The following is a 6,812-nucleotide window of genomic DNA, read 5'->3' as shown; positions in this document are numbered from 1 at the left end:
GCAGGTGCAGTGCAGTACTTGGGTTCTGCAGGTGCACGTGGGGTCCGCAGGTGCACGTGGGGTCCGCAAGTCCAGTGGGGTCCGCAGGTGCAGTGGGGTCTGCAGGTGCAGTGCAGTGTGCTGGCACTTACGGACCGACAGGTACACTATGTCATGCGGTGGGGCTGGGTCATGAGGTACGGCAGTCTGAGAAGGGCTGGAGGAGGCAAGCTGGAGTGGTGTGGAGAGCGCTCCGAACTCCACGCTGCTGGAGCTCTTGCACTTGGCCTGGGGAGGCTGCTGGGGGTCAGGAATGAGGCTTTCTTAGTTCGTGTCCCGGTGTTGTGTGCTTGCTCTGGACATTCTGGTCGCCAGTTTGAGCCGATGCTCATATCTGTGACCTCCGACCTTGCGCTGCTCAGGTATGGATCTTGAGCCTGTTGTGGTAGCCCCGTGGTATGGGTGAATGAACAGTTACGTCTGGGGCAGGAGGACCAGGGAATCTCTGCTACTTGCTGTGTCGCTGTGAGCGAGCCATGCCGTGTCTCTGAGCCCCAGCTTCTGCACCAGTGGAACTGGGCTGAGACTGACGTTGGGTGGTGTGCAGACTGAGCTCACTTTTGCAGGGCGTCCGCGGCACAGTAAGCAGCCTCGGAATGCCTCAGATGACCCTGAGTCACAAAGGTTTTGCTGAAAGGAAGAGTCAAGGAGGATTGAGGCGGCTGGCTTCAGATGACGTCCACCTGGGCTCCCACGGGCTCCTCAGGTGTTGGCTGTGACACGTTTACGCAGTCGTCCTCTGTAAAATAGGGATAGAAGAGCCCCATGTGACTAAATCAGACCGTGAACAGGCACTGGGCGCGTGCCACGGCTCATAGTGGGTGCGCAGGCACTGGGTGCTCACACTTTGCACTTATTGCTGTCCTTTCAAAACTCAGGACAGCCTGTTTCACTGGTGTCTGCTCTCCTTCGCCGACTCGGAAATGGGGAGGCCCCTTGTTGGCCTGTTGGCTCTGGCTCAAGAAAGAAGCCAGTCCCTCGGGCAGCCGACAACGTTGCAGTTCCTCGTGTCAGCACAGGGGGGAGCCCGTTCTCAGCGATCCGCTTCTCGCCGCCCTCTGTGGGCTCCTGCCTGGAGGCTGGTTCAGAAATAGTAGTGAGTTTGGGGTGCTCCCCCTTCCTCGTTTACAAGTAACGCTGGATGTTCTTTGGATTTGCAGAGCGAGAGACCTGATTTCCTTCCTTCCTTTAGCTGAATGGCTTGGGTGAGATTCAGAAGGAGTTCTGGATTTACCTGTGAAGTTCTGCTTTATTTAGGTGCAGGCCCTCCTTTCCCTTGCCTAATATACCTTACCGCAGACGGGACTTGGAGGCAGGCAGGTGGGAGGGAAGCAAGCCTTTGCAGGGAAGACACCCTCGATTGCTGTGGAGTTGGAAACCAGTGTTGGGTGGGGGAGAGGTAGAGTCTTGGACAAGAATTCATGCAGTACCTCAGTGCACAGAGGAGGCGGGGACCTTATTCCAGCAGGCCTGGCGGTACGTGCAGTGATGAGTACATTCAGGCATTTTAAATCTAAAGTGACCTAAGTGTCGTGAGATTTGTCGGCGGGGGGACGGAGAAGAACAGAGAAGAGAGGCTGGGGGGTTCTGTGGTGAATAGAGTGGGGGGGCTCGCCCCCAGCCCGGCTCCCTCCCTTCCCAGTTCTGTGATCCGCTGGGCGTCAGGCTGCACTAGGGCAGGGACGGCAGCGTGCTCACTGCTGCGTCTTGCGTGCCTGGAACTTCAGTGTCCCTGCGACAGTAGGTGCTCTCGCCATGTGTGTTGAATAAATAAATAAATGAATCTGCGGCAAGTCACTTGACTTCCTCAAGGGGTGGTTTGTTGAGTTGTGAAATAACATGAGGTTGGTCCTTGTGTTCAAGTTTAGGGGAAGAAATGTGGGAGATCAGCCCAGTGTAGTACTTGGCACGTGGTAGATGCTCAAATGTGAATTCCGTTTTCTTGGGGACAGTGTGCCTGGGGCAACTGCAGAGAGGATTAGCTGGCAAAATGGGAGGGGGGGTGGTATGGAATTATCAAGTACAGTTTACCTTGGAAGTAACGTATTTACTAAAGAAATACATTTAGTAACAATGTGTATGTCTCTTGTTTCTCCTGTACCAAAAACCATAAACTCAGTGGCTTAAAACAACACACACTAGGGGCGCCTGGGTGGCTCAGTCGGTTAAGCGGCTGCCTTTGGCTCAGGTCATGATCCCAGGGTCCGGGGATCGAGCCCCACCTCGGGCTCCCTGCTCAGCGGGGAGTCTGCTTCTCCCTCTCCCTCTGCCTGCCTGTCTGCCTACTTGTGCTCTCTATCTGTCAAATAAATAAATAAAATCTTTAAAAAACCAAAAAAAACCAACACACACTTATTGTATTACACTTCTTGAGGTCAGAAGACTCCCAAATGAAAGTAAAGGCCTGCCTGCCTTCTGGAGGCTTCAGGGGAGGGTCTGCTTTCCTGTTCCAGCTTCTACACGCGGTGGCATTCCTTGGCTCCTGGCTGCCTCCTCCACCTGGGATGTCTGTGCTGGGGTCTCTTCAGCAATCTCTGGCTCACCTGCCTCCTCCTTTCCCTTCAGAAGGTCCCTTGTGATTCCTCCAGGGTAATCTCCTTATCTTGGGATCCTTAACTGGATCACATCCGAAAAGTGCCTTTTGTCTGTGAGGGATCCTATTGGTAGGTTCTAGGGATTAGCAGTGGACATCATTGAGGGGAAGCATTATCTGGTCTACCACAACGTGCAAATCTTTTGACCCCAAAATACCATATTTACTTTATTTTAAGAAAAAGAAATGGACTAGTGCACAAAGATGTGTGTATTAGGTCATTTGTCATAACATTATAACACCAGACTTATCAGAAGGAATATAGACCTTCAGTAATAGGGAATTAGTTAAATTATGATATCTGTATAATAGATGACATTAAAAAAGAAGATCCAAAAGGACATATATTAACATGGAAAGGTATCCATGATTAAATAATAAAAGCTGTTACAAAACAATATGAATGATAGGATCCCATTCTTAGGGAATACATGCCTTTGTACATATGCATAGAAAAAGGTCCAGAAGAATATATACACCAAGATGTTAACAAGGCTTATTTCTGTGTTTGGAGACTACAGGCGATTTCTTTTTGCTTCTCCGTGTTTACTCATGTTTTGGCAGTGAAATGTTATAAAAACCCACTTTTTTTTTTTTAAAGAAAATTACTGAATTGAGTGAAAAAGAATTTATGAGCTAATGCAGGTTTGGCATCTGAAAGTTCAACTTTGAACGGATTTTTCTTTGAATTGAATCTTTAGACCCAAATTGGCTGATAGCCATCTCCTTTAGCACTTCAGCGTGTCATGTGGAGTCTTGTTCTGCTCTTGACTCTTTCCAGAGCCCTGTGCTCATTTTGTCATCCACAGAAGGTGGCAGCTCAGCCCTGGCCCCTCACCTGCAGGAGAAGAGCAGGAAGGCTTTGAAGAGAAAAGGAGTGCTTTTCCAGTTGGGCCGCGGCATAATGGTTTTATGGTCCTTTTATTGGAGGTGCTCTCCTTCCATATTAAACTTTTTTCAGTTCTTCCTGCTTTTCACATTTTTTTTTAAAATGTTTACATGTTTTCTCAGCCATGTCTCTGTTCTGGAGGTACTGTGACAGCCCCCACGTTGTATCAGGGGCTGTACGTTGTTCTTGGAGGTGTGACGTGAAGGTGGCCTCCCTCCGTCCTTCTGACCGTGAGGCCGCACCTGCTGTGGCTTGCAGAGGGCACGAAGGAGCAGAGCCCCATTCTTCCATCCGCCTGCCCCTACGCTCCTGCTGCGGGTACAGGTTGTTTGCAGATTTCTTTCAAGGAATCATGTGTGTGTGTGTGTGTGTGTGTGTTTTCTTATATACTAGAAGAAAGAAAATAAATTTGTAATTACAAAATAATTTGACAGTATTTTTGTTTGCGGTGCTAACGAAAGTTTAATGCGGCTCTCTGGGTTCCATCTTTCGTTCGGGCCATCCGTAGCCCTGTGAGGGAAGCAGCACCGTCTTCGCTTCTCAGTGGCAGAAATTGAAGTTTTAGGCTGCTAGGTGATGACGTTGGAGTTGCATAGCTGGTGAGTGTCCAAGTTGGACTGGATGCTCAGGACTCCTTGTTCCCGGGACAGCGCCGCCAGATGTTTGGCTCTGTGAGACAGGTGATGGCCGGTGTTGAGGGCCTCGTGTCACCAGGCCCTGCTCCCGGGACACCCAGCAGATCCTCACAATCACCCTATTGGTGTTGAGTTTTATTCTTAGCATTTGGCAAGGGGGGAGCCAACACTCAGGGAAGGGGACAGTCGTCCATCACACAGCTAGTGGGTTGGAGGCCTGGGCTCCCTGATTCCAAAACCCAGTGCCTTCCTCCTCTTCCTGCATCCCTTGTGGGCCATAAGCACTGACTACTGTGGTTAGCAAAGTATGCCCTGGAGCGTCACTTGCAAAATGGAGGCTCTCAGATCAGCTATTCTAAGGGTTTGCAAGCGTCTCCAAAAAAGCGGGATGTCTTTTTTGTTAATAGTTCATAGCCTCGGGGCGCCTGGGTGGCTCATTTGTTAGGTGTCTGCCTTCAGCTCGGGTCATGATTGCAGGTCCTGGGATCGAGCCCCGCATCGGGCTCCCTGCGCGGCGGGAAGCCTGCTTCTCCCTCTCCCACTCCCCCTGCTTGTATTCCCTCTCTCGCTGTTTCTCTCTCTGTCAAATAGATGAATAAAATCTTTAAAAAAAAAAAATAGTTCATAGCCTCTTTTCCTGTTAGGCATTGCCAATCAATCTGGCAACTGCAGTAAGAACCAAATTATACACTCAATTGGTTTAGCTAGCCTGGTCTTTTGGGCATTGATTGATAGTCGGGGGTCACATGTCAACAGACCCAAAGAAACTTATCTTTTTGGCCAAAGGGTTGCTTATCTAAGGCTTGGAAGTGATTAAAACTGTCATCTGTAAGGTCCCCCAGGGTGCTCTGTGGATCATCTCTTATACTGATGTTTTCTTTTTTCCTAGCATTCATGCAATAGGTGCTCAAGAAATACTGAATTAAAAGAATTTAGTGCAGTCTCTACTGCATGCAGGGATTCTCTGTAGAGCATCCAGATGATGGCTGGGGTAGAGGGAGGATCTCTGCCTGGTCCTGACCAGTGATGGGAGCTCAGGTTCCTCTTTACTCGGACATCCACAGCTTCCGCGCCCTGGTGCCTCCTTCCAGGGCCTGCTTAGCTTTGCAGTAGAGATTCCTAACAGGGGGGGGGGGGGGGGCGGTCCCCCATGTCTCAGCCTTTCTGTCCTTAAGCTAAGCTGTCCTGCTTTAGAAAGCCATCCAGATCTCCTTGCCCCATGTTTCCTGATGCGAATGTTGGCCCTTCTACACTGTAGCCCCTAGAGCCCACCTTCCCAGGGAGGGAGCCCTTCAGTAGTGAGCTAACTGTTGCATGTGCCGTGTGTTCCCAGTGGAAAACAGGAGGTTTCCCATCCGTGTGGGACTCACAGTCCGTAAGGGGCAATCTCTCAGTGTTCTACAGACTCAGCTAGAAATCTGACATGGAAAGTGGGGCCCGAAGAAGGGAGTGTCATTTCTCCTTGACAGTTGCACTGAATAAAGATTTCAGGTATGTTTATTCACTTAAATACTTACTGAGTGTCTTTCCCATGCCAGCCATGTGCTGGATAGCTGGCACCTAAGGACACTGCGCCTTGTCTCGGGGGCCGGTGGTCTACAGACATAGTGCTCCCATTCACATGAGGGGTTACTTCAAACTGAGATGAAAACTACGAAGAAAAAGACTGTGATTCTATGAGGCTGTAGACTGGGCATCAGACAAGGTGCTCTTGAGGAGGCGCTGAGGTCGAAAAGGATGAGTAAGAACTAGAGAAAGCGCTGCGGGGACGAGTACTGAGGGCAGAGCTAAGAGGGGCTGGGAAGCTGGAGTGGTGGTAGGGGAACCATGGATGTGCAGCCCTGGAGGCCACTTGAGCTTTGGTGGTGATCATCAAGGTGACAGGGAGTCTGTGCAGGGTTGCAGGTGGGCGATGGAGATGAGACCTGCTTCCCAGCTCCCGTGGAGGGGTGGTGTTTGGAGGGAGGCCAGTGTTGAAACAGGGATCCATCAGGAGGCTGTTACACTAGACGGGGGACAACAGTGATGGCTTGGGTGAGGTGATAGCACAGAGATGGAGAGAAGTAGATAGGTTGCACTTGGTGATGGAGGGTGTGAAGGGAGGAGACGGGCTTCTGACTCAGATACTTGGAATGATAGTGGAGTTCCTGTTGAGCAGAGGGATGTGGGAAAGAGAGATGGTCTCTTTTTCTTGCAGGGGCAGGGTAGAGATTGTTGTGAGTTCAGTCTTAGATTTGGGGAGCATAGGGTGCCTTTGAAATATCCACACAAAGCAGACAGCTGTATAAACAGATTTACACAGAGCTCAAAGGTGATGTTTGAGCTGACTCTTGGAAAAAAGATTGCATGGTTTCCAAGTGAACAGTAGGGAAGGACAGGCAAGGCAGCCCAGTGTGGAGGGTGTGGCATAAGGGAAAGTCGGGAGACTGGAAAGAGCGCGGTGTTAGGGGAGCTGTGAATGGTCGTGGGATTGAGAACTGGGTGTGTAGCCAAGATGGGAAAGGAGAGATTTGGGGCTGGGCAGGTCGTGGGGAATCTTTTATGTCATGTTAAGAAATTGGAACTTTATCCTAAAGGCTATCATCAGCTAGTGGAGGGCTTTTAGTGATTGAGTGTTATAGTCAGGTTTATACTTCAGAAAAATCACTGCCAGTAA

The 6,812-nt window shown here is 50.2% G+C and overlaps 1 protein-coding gene and 1 pseudogene across 6 annotated transcripts in view; both read left to right on the top strand.

Annotated features, from left to right (window-relative positions):
- TRAPPC9 (trafficking protein particle complex 9) overlaps window positions 1–6,812 on the top strand; it is a 545,767-nt gene that overhangs the window by 221,948 nt on the left and 317,007 nt on the right. The gene's annotated exons all lie outside the window — the stretch shown is intronic.
- Window positions 1–6,812, top strand: part of LOC118015359 — a 42,206-nt pseudogene that overhangs the window by 30,418 nt on the left and 4,976 nt on the right. The gene's annotated exons all lie outside the window — the stretch shown is intronic.

The sequence above is a fragment of the Mirounga leonina genome, unplaced genomic scaffold (assembly GCF_011800145.1).
Source record: "Mirounga leonina isolate KUSES-001 unplaced genomic scaffold, KU_Mleo_1.0 Mir_165, whole genome shotgun sequence".
In the NCBI taxonomy this organism is placed as follows: Eukaryota; Metazoa; Chordata; class Mammalia; order Carnivora; family Phocidae; genus Mirounga; species Mirounga leonina.
The sequence above is the reverse complement of the archived record's forward strand: the minus strand, read 5'-3'. Positions and strand labels throughout refer to the sequence as shown.